This window comes from Diabrotica undecimpunctata, chromosome 7, assembly GCF_040954645.1.
Source record: "Diabrotica undecimpunctata isolate CICGRU chromosome 7, icDiaUnde3, whole genome shotgun sequence".
Classification (NCBI taxonomy): domain Eukaryota; kingdom Metazoa; phylum Arthropoda; class Insecta; order Coleoptera; family Chrysomelidae; genus Diabrotica; species Diabrotica undecimpunctata.
The window spans coordinates 93906831-93924069 of NC_092809.1; the positions used below are offsets into that span (position 1 = coordinate 93906831).

The 17239-nt window shown below is 30.4% G+C and overlaps 1 long non-coding RNA gene across 1 annotated transcript; it reads right to left on the reverse strand.

Annotated features, from left to right (window-relative positions):
• Positions 1–251: 251 nt before the first annotated feature.
• On the reverse strand, positions 252–11501 carry LOC140446863 (uncharacterized). The gene is made up of 3 exons (XR_011951525.1): positions 11465–11501; positions 9892–10002; positions 252–370 (listed from the first exon to the last, which is right to left on the reverse strand). It is a non-coding gene; the product is annotated as an uncharacterized lncRNA (long non-coding RNA).
• Positions 11502–17239: the final 5738 nt, after the last annotated feature.

Here is a 17239-nt window from a genome sequence, read left to right on the forward strand (position 1 = left end):
CGACTATTTGCTGCAGTAAGATATTTGAAAAGCGCCATTTTAATTGTTTATCTTTACTCTTTAATCGTTAAGTTTAATTACGGGAGCTGAAGTACATTGTAACATTAAACTAATGGCAATGGAAACTTTATTTTTCCAAATACGAAAAAAAAATAAACATACTTAAACTGTTTTGAAACTAAAAAAATATAACGAAAAATACTTTATCATAATTGTAATTTAATTGTATCATAATAGGCTTAATTATGATACAGATTTTCATTACATAGTCCAGTGAAAGCCTTTATCTACTATTTGGCCAATTTCGGCGTATTCTCTAATTTTTCTAGTTAGTTCTTAAAATCATAATAAAACCACTTGCCTAAGTAACCTAAAAATAAAAATAATCCGTATACTTATTTATTTGTTCATTCCGTAAAAATATTTGAAGAAACAATCTTAGCTAAGTATTTTTAAATAACAGCAGTTAAAATTTCACTTATATTCCAGTTAATCTGTGAAAAATCATCGATTTTACGTATTACTCAAACCAAAATTTCACTTTTCATGATTGTATACAAAAAACCCAAATCAGCTGTACGTCTTCAAGGATTTGTCATCAGCTATGATACCTCGTATAGGTACCTTTTAGACCTTCAAAAACATGTATAATATTTTTTCAGCTCTTTTTATGTAGTGACCTTAACGTTAAATAATTCACAAAAAGACTAATTTCAAAAATATGTTATGTACGTTATCAGAGGATTTAAATGTATATTAGGACAAATCATCTTTTACAATACTACCTAAATTGCATGTAAAAATTTAACATATTGTAATTTCTAAAAATTAACTAAAACTATACAATATACAGACTTCTGGTCAACATGCACGCTGTGCCTGGCAATTTTAATTTAAAACTCATTTAACATTTATAATTATGAACGAGCCTGCAGAGCCGTTCTCATTAACACAATGACAATAATGAACGTACGCAACACACTAAACTCTAAACCATAATTTTTCAGGCTGTCCAGACATTTTTATATTTCAAATACAGAGACAAACTGAATTCTCATGAATACTAATGAGCTTGTTAATAATGGATTTACTATTTGTAATATGAATTTTTGATATGAAGTTAGGTAAAACCCTAATTACTTAAATTTGCGAAAGAGATATAAGTAGGTATAGGTGATATGTTTTGTTTCAGGAAGTAGAAATAGCGGAGCACACTAGTTCACTCCTTTTTAGGAAGTCAAAAAACCTTTTTAATTATATACTAGGTAGCTCCGAAGACCGTATACTAGTTCGCTCCCAAGCGAATTAAGTATTTATCTAAATTCTAAGAAAATTAATATAGGGCAAAATTTGTACTGCGACTTTTGTATTTTATATAGAAATTATTTAAAATATTGATTGTTACTTATTCATATACGAAGTAGAGGAATTAAATTATTTATATTATATTCATTTTTATCCCTATTTTGTAAGGTGAATGTTAGTGATTGATTTAGAAAACAGCGCTACAGGCCTTTTAGGCCCCTGGCTTCTAAAAACTTGGTTATTTCCCTCCATTTTTTTCGGTCCCTTGCTTTCTCCTTCCAATTTCTCATTTCTCACGCCTATTTCTGACAAAGTCTTACTGCTTAGAACTATTTCTTCTTTGGACGTTCTCTTCTTTTTTCCCATTTCTCCCTCTTTGTCTTTGTATTTTTGCCGTAATTGCTAGTTTTCCATACATCCTAATGTCCTAACATCCTAATGTCCTAACTTCTCTATTTGTTCGTCTTCTCCAAATATTCTCTGCCGTCTTTATTCCTACGAAGATTGTTCTGAGCCCCTTTCTGTCCCAGAAATCTACTTTATTTTCTTCCTGCTCATTTATAATCCACGTTTCACTGGCATACATCACTGTGGGTCTGATTACTGTCTCGTAGACTCGCAGTTTAGCTGTTCTTGACACATTTTATGCTTTCAGTAATGAATTTAGTGACCCTATCGCTCTGCTTCCCTTCATTAATCTTTTGTCTATCTATTTTTTTTCTTTTCCCGTGTTCGTTATGGTTACTCTTAAGTATTCAAATTCTGACACTTTTTCAAAACTATAGACAGTATGTGCTTCTTTCATTTTAAAATATTTGTTATTATTTGTTATGTCTACTCTCATTTCTATATATTACGTTTTTGTTTGGTTTATTATTAATCCGTATCTTTTCGCTTCTTCGTCAAATTCCTGGAAAACTTTTTCAAAATATTTTTTTCTTCTCGCTAGTATCATCACATCATACGCGTACGCTATGCACTGTTACCCTATTTATCGTGTTCCTAAGCGTCATTCTCTCTAGCTTTATGAGCTTTTCTGGTATTTCTAATGTTCTCATGGCCTCATATAGCATCGGTCGATTGAGGGAGTCATATGCTTGTTTAAAATCGATAAATAGCATATGTAATCCCAAGTTTTGCTCATAGCTACTATTTTGTATTAATTTCAACATGCTTATTTAATCAGTAGTTGTTCTTCCTGGTCTAAAATCTCCCTGGTATTGTCCAATCATTGTGTTATCATATTTTATTAATCTTTTCCTAATAATTTTTGCGAGAATTTTATAGACTGCTTCTAATAGTGCTATACCTCTATAGTTCTTACACTTCGTTTTGTTTCCTTTTTTATAGTTAGGACAAATAAGACTGCTATTCCATTTTTTCGGCATTTCTTCCTTTTGCCAAATTATTAGTGTTAAGTGAAATATCCTTTACGTCAATCTTTCGCCACCTTCCTTAAAAATCTCAGCTGGGATACCACTTTCTCCTGCACTTTTGTTATTTTTTAGGTCTCTGATTATTTCTTCGACTTCATTCGAAGTTGGTTCCTCGCACGTCCCTTCTTCATCTTCTTCCCAATTCTCATTTCCCTTGAGTTTCTCTTGTTGGTCTGTATGTAAGAGATTATCGAAATATTTCGCCCGTTTGTTTAATTTTGCTGTTGTTTCTCCTAGAAGTAAGCCTTCTTTGTTTCTGCAATACAGTGGATTATTCTTTGTAGTTTCTCTGGATTTCTTAACTTCTTGGTAAAAATTCTTTACTTTTTTGTTTATGTACGCTTCTTTTATGTTTTTCAATTGCTTTTCTAGCCGTTCTCTTTTCTTTTTTCTGCAAATTATGTTTCTTCTTGCCAAAGCACTCCTACATTCTTCATAAAACCAGTCTTGCCTTCTTTTTATATGCTCTCTTTCTATACACTTTTCCGCTGCTTCCAAAATGACTGTCTGTATGGTCTGCCACTCTTCTTCTATATCCCATTTGACTGGATTCTCTAATTTTTTATTTATTTCTTCCTCTTATCTGTTTACAACCTGCTTCTCTTGAAGGCGCTCTAATTGGTAATTTAATCTATCTCTAACAGGTTTTGGAATTATTGGTAGTTTTTGTTTTAGTTTTGCTATTATTAGTGTATAGTCACTGATGGTATCTGCTCCTATTTAACTCCTGCAATCTATTATTGCCTTATCATATTTGCTTTCAATTATGACTATCTTTTTTTTATTTTTTTATTTTTCCATCCGGAGTCCATGTTACCTTATGAATGTCTTTGTGATCAAAAGTTATCTTCATTTTGTAGCAAATTCTATTAACTTTTTCCCTATTTCATTTGATTCCTTATCTAAACTTTGTCCCCCTGTTTCGACTTTCGCATTCATGTCATCAATAATTATCTTTATATCGTAGTTCGGTATATTCTCTATTAGGTTGCTTAGCTTTTCCTAGAACTATGTTTTGGTTTCTAAATCTTTATCTTCAGACCTTAAACATATGTTTAAAATATTGAAAATAAACTATTTTGGGGACACTATTAAACGCATATAAAATTTCTTTGCAGAAAATATCGAACGTGTGAGACATTTAATTGAATAAAATCATCGTTTTACAGTGGTTTAATTAGAAGAAATTGGTTTTGGACGGGAAATTCATCAGTAAGTTTCCAGTGAGAAATGCCGACATGAATTTGACTGGATTTAGTAACTAAGTTATATTCTGATCTCGGAGCAAGAAAAATAGTGAATGAGAATTTTAAATGCAACCGCAATTTTCATTGTTAATTTGTAACCCTATTTTTTAATAAAACTTAAAAATATACCAATCAACTACACATTGATAATAAAAAGTTTCAGTACGACCATGCTAAAAGCATACATTCTTTTTTCTATTTTTACATTTGTCTCAGATAAAGTAGTTGTACATGGATGTTAATGTCGAGTGTTTATTTCTAAAAGTAGAACCATTTGTACAAGTCAAAAATGAGTCACGGCTCGTGATTTTGGGATGGACTTTTCGAAATTAATGAAAGTCCTTGGACGAAATTGATTAGTTACGCGGCCCAGGATGTTGTTGGTTATTATTCAAGAGTATTTTTTAATATTCTTTCTTCGTAGTGTACTCAATGGGTGGTTTGATGAATAACACCGGTAGTGTAGTATATATTTCGAGTAAAGACTTGATATTTTTTTTGAAAGAATTATTTTTATCATTAACATTAAACATAACTTAAAGACTTTATATATATATATATATATATATATATATATATATATATATATATATATATTATGTAGTTTTTTTTTAATATTTGTTTCTTGCATTTAAAATGTAAACTACCAATTTGTCTGTCTATTGTTAGCATAGGTATTGGTTTTACCCATTATAAAGTTGTCTTTGTTATCATATTTGTAATCTAATCCATAATATTCATAGAATTGTTTGTTGCTTTTAAAGTGCATTTAAGAACAATTTGTATTTGAACGTAAGATTAACGAAAAATATTGTTTGAAAGAAGTCGGGAATTTGTAGTTCCTAGAAAATATTAAAGTACTCACGACTGGGAAATATGAAGACGTTGAAATGAAGAAAGAGTCATATTTATTTTGAGCAACGAAAATGAAGGAAACTTATCGATGGAAGGGGGTGTTAAGCCAAGAGAGTTTTTGAAATGAAAGAAAACGACGGTGAGTGGAGAGATAGTGTAGAGAGTTGATTCCCGATAGCTAAAAGGAGCAGTTTGTGTTCAAGAAAAAAAAGTAAAAAAGTTTCGGTCTTCGTTAACCATAAGCCTTGTAGGTATCCAAAAGTAACAAGCAAAAAGTAATATTTTTTGAAAAATTAAAATTAAATTCAGTGATACGTGATAGCAGTTGTAAGTACTCACATAATAGTACCCGACATAGTAAATAAAAATTGTTCCAAGGTATTCGGATATACCTCTATATTTCTTTCTAACAATATTCTTAGTTGCGAAGACTTCTGATTCATCGACGCATAAAGACTCCAGTGTATTTTGACAGAGACTTTTACATTTCGTAATTACAATTTCGTAATATTTCGTAATAAAAACCCTGATATATATATGTATATATATATATATATATATATATATATATATATATATATATATATATATATATATATAAATCGAAAAAAAAATAAAAAATAGAAGAAATTATGAACGAGATAGAAACAGAAAATAAAAGACACAACTCAAAACCATTGTACCAATACTTAAAACTAGGTGACCGAAAACGGACAGCTAATATAGCTATAGAAGCAGAAAGATCGCAGAAGTATTTCGAAGAAATATATAAAAAAAAACACATAAAGAAGAAGAAAGAGAAGCAATAGCGAACACAGAACAAGATGAGGAAGAAAAAATGGCCTATACAGAAGTCATGCAAACTTAAAAACGGGAAAACAGCTCAGAGGAATATATGACTCATTGCAGAACATTCATTAAACTGCTTACCGTAACTTTGCCATTAATCTTTTTCTGTTTGTGTTCTTGTTTGTGATATATTTAAGTTACGTTTTATATTCCTTTCTTATATACTATGTATTTTTTTTTACTTGTATTTTGATATTTGTATTTGTTATGTAGGTAAATAAATAAACTCTAACTCTAACTCTATGATCGACCATAGTTCCGTGACTTGCCTAAGAATAGAAAAGAAGAAGATATCAGATAAGAAATCTTATAGATACTGGTTTATTAGGCGTCACGCTTTGCCGCAAGCTTTTAATGTAGTATAAGATGTATGAAGGTGATAATGGTTTTAAGAATACATTTTATAAAACTGATCATGATAATTGTTTTATATTTTTTTTCAATATATATTAGATCCATCTGTCTCTCGCCCCTAACAGGGACTTTTCTAAAAACATCTACGCCTTTCAATTTTAGTCTTTATGCAGATATAAATTTAAGGACAGATTTAGATTGACCTAAATGGTTAGATAGCGGATTGTAGCCAGTTGCTAGTGACACATTTACGAGATTGTAGAGTTCGCTGCTATTTCAGTAAATTACTGTAATTATTAATTAAATGGATTTGATAATTTTGCTCAATGATTGTTTTTATCTAAATAAAATGTTGGAAAAACGTTCCTTTTAAAATGGATAGATATTATTCAATATTATTTATATAACAATAATAAAACTCAAATTATTTACCCAATCTGAAAATTCTAGCAAAGTTTTAAGATAAATGTTATAGCAAGATTAACTAGCTTATTTTTTCCGTCTTAACTTCTATATATTACTACAAGGTCATCTGGAGATACACTAGTTAATAAGATGTCGCCACATTTTTTCGTTAAATACTCACCTCAGGGGAAGTTTTAACTAATAAAATGGATTTATGAACCAAACCTTCACTTAAAATACAGAGAAGATACAGAAAAAACCTTCCCACTTCTATTATTTTGAAGAGAAAGTTGACATGACAGAAATCGGCATTGCCAATAGACGAATAAAATTTGTCACTATACGAAGTTTGCTTACGGTGTGTATACAAACAATAACTGCTGATTTCACTGCACAAAAATTCGGGAATTGTAATAACCAATTTAACTAATCTGGATAAATTTTATCCATACTTAATACTTATCGAAACTTAGGAACAGTGAACAAAAATCAAACAAGGAATACACGATACAGCAAGGTGGTTGGCACAATGCAAAATAAAAGAAAAAATAATTGGTTTGACGATGAGTGGAAATTAGCTGTGGAAGAAAATAATAAAACAAGATTGAAATGGTTAAGGACAAGCAAAGAAGAGGAACGAGAAAAATACAAAGACCAAAGGCAAAAGACAAACAAATTATATAAATCGAAAAAAAAAAATCAAAAAGTAGAAGAAATTATGAATGAGGTAGAAACAGAAAATTAAAGACACAACTCAAAATCATTGTATCAATACTTAAAACTAGCTAACCGAAAGCGGACAGCTAATATAGCTATAGAAGCAGAAAAATGGCAGTAGTATTTCGAAGAAATATATCAAGTAACGGATGGAGAAGAAGAAAGAGGAACAACAATAACGAACACAGAACAAGATAAAAAAGAAGAAGAATTGACCTATACAGAAGTGAAAAAGAACATATGCAAACTTAAAAACAGGAAACGGCGGGAGAAGACGGAATATGTGCAGAACTTATAAAATACGGTGGGGAGGCACTATACAGTCAGATTTATGAACTAATACAGCATATATTATGGAGCAAGAAAATGATACCTGAAGGATGGAAGAAGGAAATTATAGTGACAATACAATATGCAAAAACTACCGAGCAATTAATTTACTGAATGTAACATATAAAGTAATGACTGGTATAATTAGAGAGAGACTAACAATATATACAGAACAAAACATAGGGGATTTCCAGTACGGTTTTAGAAAAGAAAGATCCACGATAGACGCTATACAAACGCTAAAAAAAGTGATAGAAAAAACATTCGAGTACGACGGAGAAACGCATATACTTTTCCTTAAACTTTAAACAGGCGTTCGATAAACTAAACAGAAGAAAAATGATCCAAGACTTACAAGAGAGTAATATACCAAATAAAATTATAAGAATAACAGAAGTGACAATGCGAGATTCCCAAGTATTAATAGACACAGAAAGAGAAAGAACAGAAATAATAAAAATAAAAAATGGAGTAAGACAAGCCGATGCGCTCTCAACGGTACTATTTATTCTATCACTAGAAAAGATAATAAAAAAGCTTTAAATGCAGGAACTATAAAGAAGAATGCGGATAATAGGATATGCGGACGATATAACCATAATAGCTACAGATAAAAAGGCATTAAAGAAAACCTTCCAAGAAATAGAAAACGAAGCCAAACTGAGAGGAATGGAAATAGATTAAAATAAAAGAAAATACATGAACGTAGGCAAGAAAGAAGAAGAATGTTTCGAAGAGGTTGAAACATTCAAATATTTGGGAGTACTAGTCCACAGAATAAATGAAAGTGGAGATATAAAAAGAAGAATTCAAGTGGAAAATACAGCGTTTTATAGAAATAAAAACAATGATTAGAGATGAGAAGATAAGCCGAAACACAAAAATGAAAATCTACAAAACGACCATAAGACCAATAGTAGTATAAGCTGCAGAAATATTTACGTTAACAGCAAGAGAAGAAGAGCAATTGAAATTTTTTGAGAAGAAAATTATCAGAAAAATACTGGGACCAAAGAGGGAAAACAGAAAAGATGTAAGACAATGGATGAATCACGAAATACAAGAATGGATGGGTCAAGAGAATATAGTTAGAGCAGTAAAACAACAAATACTACATTATTAGTTTATAAGAATACGTTTTTCTTTTGCACTTTTTAAAAGCATCCTCAGTTTTAACAATTTATTTATGTTATGAAAATTGTAAGATTACTTAACATTAAAACACATCAAACTCAACGAGAAAAAAACTGAATAAGAGCACTACCAACTGTTCGTTAATTTAACTGTCAGGTGATTTCATTTTCACAAATGAAGTTTTGTTTCATCCATGCAAGAGCTCAAACAACGTAGTCTAATAAAGTCATGAGATATGCCCCCCTGGGCCTGAGATATGACCCTCAAAATGGCTAAAAATGGCACTTTTTACCCTATATTTCTTAGCCCAGTAGACAGATTGTAACTCACAAGGACTCATTTTTTTTTGTTATAATGACAACTTTTTTATGAAAACCGCCAAAGATAAGTTTTATTTTATAGGTCAAGAAAAACGAAGAGAAAACGTAGATTCGAAGATACAGCTGTTTAAAAATAGCCAGTTTTTCAAAAATCGCATTTTTTATCATTTGTAAAGTGAAAAGTACTCTTTTCTGACGATCTAAAATTATAGAAAAATTAAGGTGAAGGTAGTTCTGTATGTATACATCAATGTCTACTTGTTTCTTATCCGTTCTAGTCTACAAAAGAGTCCGTTAGCACTGTTATGTTCGTCTGTTAGCCATTTTACCCTAAAATCGCATAGATTTAACTTTTTTCAATACAATAAAGATTGATCAGTATTATAAGGCCCTCTAAATTTCCTAAAATCTAAATTTTCGTTATTTTCTAAGAACTTACAATTTAAGCAAAGTTAACGTTCGCGTATTTAATATCTCAGATTAAAGTTAAAACTAACACTGCCATAACTTTGGTTCTAAACAACCTAAAGGCTTCCTTAAACGCTTTAAATTTAGATTTTATTATCTATTTTGATAATTCGTTGAGGTTTACTATTGCGTAATAATCAAACAAATGGGAGAAATCATTAACGACCACATGTATTGGTTTACTTATGAAGCAAAAAGCTCAATTTTTAGGTGGCCAAAAAAAAATAGTTAAAGGTCTAATCCAAGAAATTCAATAAGTAGACATTGTTGTATACATATAGAACTACCTTCACCTAAATTATAATAGAATTTAAAGATTTGTCAGGAAAAAGTACAATAAGTTTACAAATGATAAAAAATGCGATTTTCGAAAAACTGGCTATTTTTAAACACCTTTATCTTCGAATCTACTAAACGGATTTTAATTTACCAGTGCTTGTTTGAAAGGTATTTAAAAATACTTTAACTCACCTGTTCTGCAATTTTTTCCTCATTTTGATTAAATTTTTACAATTAATTGAAAATCATAAAATTTTTTGTTTTATGATTTGAAATGAACAAAAAGTTTTCGTTCTTCTTGACCTATAAAATAAAATTTTTATAGGTCTTTTGCGGTTTTGTAAATTATTTCATCAAAAAGTTGACATTATAACAAGAAAAATGAGACCTTGTAAATTAAAATAGTTCACATCGAAGAAGAAGAAGAAGAAGAAAATAGTTCACATCGTTCTGATCGCTGATAATCATGCAGAACTAGAAGAACTAGCAATGAAGTGGGTCTAAAAAGGAACTTGATAGAAACAAAAATCATGTACAATAAGCGTGTGGATGAGTTCTCTCTAGACCTTGTAGACCCTTACTAAATATTATATTTTTTCACACACCGCTGTCCTTAACCTTCTCAGATGAATGCCTTAGATAAAAATTCTTAAAGACGTAGAAAAAAGTGTCAATCAAGAAAAGTGCACAAGGGATTGGTGGACATTGATAAGAAAGAGAGAAAAAAACCTTTGAGCTAAAGACACTAGCAAGGTATCGACAGAAGTAGTCGTAGTAGTAGAAAAAGTGGAGTCATATTCAAAGGAAATAAGTAACTTCTTTTTTATAATGGATTTTCCATGCTCTTAGGTATCTATTCCATCAGACGTAGTTCAGTTGTCTAACTGTTATCATTGTTTTTCTCAATCTTTGTTTAACTTACTTTTTTTGCATGAGATTTTCTTTTGCTAGTAAAAATCATATTAAGTTGAGATTAAGTCCAAAATATTGAGAATTTATTTTAGTGATTCACAATCTAATATCATCGACGTGTCTTCGACATATTGATTTTAGGCTAAGGAGACGAAATAAACATAATCTTTATTCCATATCCATAATTTTTTATTCTCTAAGCATGTAGTTTTCGACCTTTTTTAGAATCTATGGAAGGATTCCTAGTTTTAGTTAATATTTTCTCTGCATTTTTCATCTTCTCGTATTTGCCGAATTTACATTTGGTACTGTGTTCTTATTTTAGAAATTTAATTTCTTACTAGGATACTTCTTTTAATCCCAAGTACGCATCAAGTGGTTGGACAAACAGGCAGAAATCTATCGACTGCGAACGTCATCTCAGTGGATACTGCGTCGACATATATCAATGTCATTGTCGCCGCGGTGGTTAATACTGAGGGTGGAGTGCCACCCACCGGTTGACATGCACCCTTACCACCCCCTTTCCGAGGGGTATATGTAATTACAAGGGTGAATGTTTGTGTTAAATGAAACACATTTTTTCAGCTCGATGCCAATGTTTGTTTGCGTGATCTATCATGTTTAATGAGACAGGCTGGAATAAGTTCCGGGATTGATGGGCTTTAAGTTTCTTTTGGTATTCGGTTTTTGTTCTGAAACGTTAGCGAGGCTTGAACGTTACTTTGGATTATAAACAGTATTTTTATGAAATTAATGATGATGGTCTTGGAATCTCCATTACAAATAAAGAAATTTAAATGTAAACGTTACCTGAATTAGAGCGATTGTAAAATTTTAACAATATGCTTACCAAATCAATAGAATTAAGAGATGCTAACGGTACTCACCTATAACAAAAGAAAAATATATTACAATATAATTGAAATATATAACTAAATAAATAAATACTTTATTTTCTATTAGACAAATATAGTCTCTGTAGAATAGTTCAATTAAGTAAATAAAAAAACAATAAGCAAACACACTAAACAAACTAACAACAAAATAACAAAATAACAACAAACAAAAGCATTTAAAATTGAGGAAAATTCTTCAACCGAATAAAAAGTTTGGGCAATCAAAACTTCCTTTAATTTAGTTTTTGTATGTAAAATGATTTTTATGGTAAGTTGTAAGTATTTCTAAATAATATATATAGATATATACTGTAAAACAGGGTCAATAGAAACAGTTTTGAGTTTTCAGGCTTTGTAGTTAAGTTGCTATTTATCTAATCGGCCACAAAAAATATGCAAAATGTGTGTCACGGCTATTAGGTTTAAGGGCCTAGTGAACACACTTGAAAAAGTTTCCCAATTAAAAAAACAATAAAAAAAAAGTAGTGTTTTTCTATTCACCCTCCAAACGGGGTGAAAAGATTCCACATTTTCTAAAACCAGACTTAATATTTTTTTCTTGGTTGGGTCTGATGCTGTCCATCAGCTCTCTAACAAAATGAGGAAAGCGATCTTTGGGTATGGTAGCTGCCCTTCTACCTTCAGCCATTTTCCACTTTTCAAGAATTGAATAAAGGGGCTGGGTCATATGTGCAGAATTTGACGGCAAAAAAAAATGAATGAGATATCATGTTTTAAGCACTCGGTTACAGTTTTGGGACTAAAATGGCTTGAGAGGTTGTCGCCGAGTCCGTAATTGCTGGAATTGCTAGTTTGGTGACCCAATCACCGAAGCTTATAGCATTAAACCAGCCGCTAGGGCTACGATTGTACCTCGCACCTTTTACCCCGCCAACTGTCCATGATTCGTACATGATTTGAACCTTATACACGATGTACGGAGGTAGCACCTTGCCATCAGCAGTTGCGACGTGTAGCTTTTGGAAGAGTTCCACACTCGTTCGGGGTAACGGCATCCTCGTTTTGTAATTATTCGTTTCCTCCCGGGATCGTCAGATAAATTCGTCTCATCGAAGTTTACAATATTAGACGGCAGTATACCTTCTAGTTCTGGACCCAGGTGATCAAAATACATATTTAAAGTCTCGGGTGAAACCGCTGCTCGAGATCGTTTAATGTTTTGACAAAGCCTTGTTCGTAGTAGGGTCTTATGTCGCTTCAAAAACCCATGTACAAAATATTTTCCCGGTAAGTTGTTGTTAAACTTAGGTACATTTTTACCCCGTCTATCTAAGTATGTTAACATTACTCTAAGATGGTATTTATCCAAGGGATAGCTTCAATCAGCACAGGTTATCAATTGTTTCAGTATAACTCCTTCTTCCAACTTTGTTAGTGTAGTTTGTCCTCCAGGTGTCTTTAAGTTAGGGTTTTTGTGGTGCCTATGGAGCACTGAACAGTTAATTTCATGTACTTTGCTTGCCTCCCTATAGGACATTCAATTTCTTATGTCGTTTAAGGCCCTTTCAAGAGCCTCATGATTGGTTTTTTGTAAAACTTGGACCTTGGATTATGTACATAGTCTCAAAAATCACATTTTTTAAAACATTTCATTTACAACAAGTTCATATCTGATGGTATATGATGGCATAGGTAAGTATATTATAACTGTGTGTATAGGAAAATAAAACCGCTTTTACTATTTTCCTTACAATTTTATCATATTTTCTCGAGTTAATGCAAAACGAAAAAAATAAATAAGCATGACGTTTGTTAAACGTCACTTTATGTTTAAATAAACTACCAATGTAGTAGATGTAGTCTTAAAAAAATTTTGTATAAGGGCGTAACTTTGTAACTGTTTGCATGGGAAAATAAAACGATTGTTTCTAATATTCTCTTTAAAATTTGGTCATATTTTCTCACCTATTAGACCTTCCTAGGACGTCAAATAATTATTTCAAAACCAAAATAAGCAATCGATTCGAGATCGAGAATGACTGCATTCTCGATTTATTATAAAAAAAGTTATAAAAAAATAAAATGACGCTTTAAACGTCATTTTATGGTATTTTATATGTAGTAATAAAATATCATAAAATGACATTTAACAAACGAATCAAATAAACTAAAACTGTAAAGATGAAGTCGTATAAAATATTTTGAATTTTCAATTAAAAAAAATAAAGGTCATTCATCGAGATAAAAAATATTGGAATAAATATCTCGGAAGTTGGACCAACAAGTACACTTTCGCAAAATTTTATTGCAGTGGGTTTAGTGGTTTTTGAATATTAGCTTTGGACTAAGTAGAAAGTCATTGTCTTGTATGATTTGTACACAATTACGGGAATTTGAAATTAGTTGAGTTTTAAGAATTTGGAGAGTTTAATGAATGGTTGAATGCAGAGAAAGAATGTTTTGATTAGTTACAAGAAATTATGGAAGGGATAGACAGACGGGAATGAGATTGAATAAGCAAGGAGGATCATCTGCTGTTGGACTTGAAGTAAGTGAAGACAAAATCGAAAGAAGTATGCCGATAGTTTGTTTTTTTAAACCGGTGAAAGAAAAATTATTGTGGCGAAAAGTAGTGCAAAGAAAGTGTTGAAAGCTGTAGTTGCAGCATTTGTCAGTAAAATAATTTATTATTCTTGGAGCGAAGCATAGCTAATGCCTCCACTACACATTGGCAGACGCATCTGCAGATGTATCATCACAAGCTGACCACACATCTGGACACATCTGTAAATCGTTCAGTCTGTGTTAATTCATGGGAGATGCAATATCTACGCGAGCATTAAAAAAATGGATGTTGATGTTGCGACCATAGATGTCGCAGCTATATGCCTATTTAGAACGTTCAACTACTACTTGAGTGTACATCGGAATAGAATCTTTAAAAAATGAACGGAAAAGAAGAAGTTAAAAGTCAGATGTGTGGAAAGGCGTCGGACGTCCGCACCGAAACCCTACGATCTGTGCTAAAAAAACCGACAACAATCGGATATCTTGCAGACGTATCCGCCGACGTGATATATAAACAACAGATGATCAAATTACCCCATCTACACATCTCCAGATGCATACGTAGATGTCGTCCGCGGACGCGTCTGCCGATGTGTATAGGAGCCCTAAGGAGAATTTTGGCCCTCCAATAGAAGAAATAAACATTGTGACAAGTTTGTTGACAGTTTTGTTTTTATAAGTAGAACCCGGGAAGTAGTTTGTTGGATATGAAACATTTAGAAAAATACAGAGGCAAATTGTGGAAACGAGACATTGGTTGAACTATATTTAATTTGAATTTGGTTTGTGGTTAATTGTATACGCAACAGAGTAATTTAGGGAAACATTTATTTATAAGATACTTATTTAGTGTATGAAAATCGACAAAGGTATTTGGTCATTATATGTTGAGTTTATTGCACCAATCGATATCTTTTATTTATTTCCTTCTACTCTTCTTTTTTCTCAAGCACCAATAAAAGAAAAGGCAATGTTTTTGAACTCAATTAAGAACCCTGAGATGAGAAAAACATATTTATTAATGGCGTCTACATTCAAATTCATTAAATAAATTGTTTGTTTTAACTTGCTAATTAGATCATAATTAATTTGATTTTGTGTATGGAATTTCAAAATTAAGTTAACATATATATATATATATATATATATATATATATATATATATATATATATATATAAATATACATATATATATATATATATATATATATATATATATATATATATATATATATATATATATATATATATATAAATATACATATATATATATATATATATATATATATATATATATATATATATATATATATTTAATTTACAACATTTTCGTTAAACTGTGGGCGAGTAAAATATGGGCTTTTCATTTGATTTTTAAATGACGTCATCACTAAGCCAACTCTCTCATCTTTCGAAACAAATTTTCATTAGAAATAAATTTTTGAATTAGCACGAAGCGTAGTGAAATGGCATACCCCCTGGGTAAAGAACACAGGAAACCCAAGTTGTTATATATCGATTTCAGACGCGGTATCAGCAACACAACTCCCAACCCAACAACATTGCTTTATTAATCCTCTTTTGAGGTCTTATTACGTTGAAGTAAGGAGGAAAAGGGATCTTTGATTGCTTATTGTGGTTAAGAAACGAAGCCCTCTGGGGCCAACCGACACCCGAGAACACCCACTTTTCCAGCTTTTACACTTATAGTTGGGACGCATGTACAACAAATTTTGTTTTTACTGGAAAATGTACAAATTTTAAAAGAGCCAATAAAAACATTGTGATTAGCAGTTTCGGTAGTTCTGTTAGACATTATCAATTAATTTATATATACAATACATTAATACATTTCGAATTCATTTTCTTCTGGCACCCAACTTATGCCAGGGTAATATGAGGCTATTTTATAATTGTTTTAATGATATATTGATTAAACATTCTGCGTAAACATGATAAGTAATATTCAGGGTCGTAGGAATATTTCTTTTTTTATTTTACCTTATTAACAGACCTAATAAAATGAAATATGTACAGCAAATAAAACAAAATAGTAAATATAATGTTTAATTCATATTTATTTTCCACGTAAAAACAAATGAAATGATACACAAAAATTGATTTTATAATTAGGAATTTGAAACATTATAGTATAAATGTATAATTAAATATTTTTAAAAATTTTTAATTAAAAACTTTTGCCTTCTATCACTAAAAATGTGTTTGGATACAAAAAAACGGGTGTGGCAGTCCAGTGGAACTGCCGGTAGAAGTTATACTTCTATACACGCGTTCGCCGTTAAAAATTTATATATGAGTCAATCTGCACAATCATTACATATGTAATGCTATAGATAAGAGAGAGCAGAAAGAGAAAAAGAATTAGTTATATAGGTATATGGTGCATCGTTTGCTGTATATAAACATTTGACCTGTAATAGGAGTATAGTAAATGAAGGATTGTATCAATATTTTAAAGAAAATATATATTTTTATTTTTATATATGTATAAAAGAAATTGAATGCAAAAAAAATTTACACATACTCTGCAGTAAAATTCATTGTTTATTTTGTTATTAATATGTATAAAAATTACAATACAATAATTACACTGCAACATAATTCAATGTAATAATACAATATAAATTAAAATGTAATATTGATAAGTATTTAAAACTGCCAATATTCATAACTTACTTTACGAAGATAAAAATAAAAAACCAACAACTCAGATTGTGTTGTAAATTTTTATTTTATTTTAAAATTTATGTTTTTTGCGTATATTACATATATTTAATAAGATTAACGTGAGGTTTTTAAATATTTCAAAAATAAAAAAGGAAATTCATAATTGGGATTCGAACTCACAACCACCAGCGTATGAACGAAACACGTAACGGATTTGCCAATTAGACATGACACTAACGGATTTCAAAATTGACAGTTCTCGGTAAAACAGTGAATATTTTGAAATACAAAAGCCTAAAATAATTATAAACGTTTAATTTTAAATAATACAAAACATATCACATAAATAATAATATTAATACGTATTATATTATATATAATATTATATATATATATATATATATATATATATATATATATATATATATAAATATATATATATATATATATATATATATATATATACGATATTATATATAATATATATAATATTAAATATATATACAAAAGGA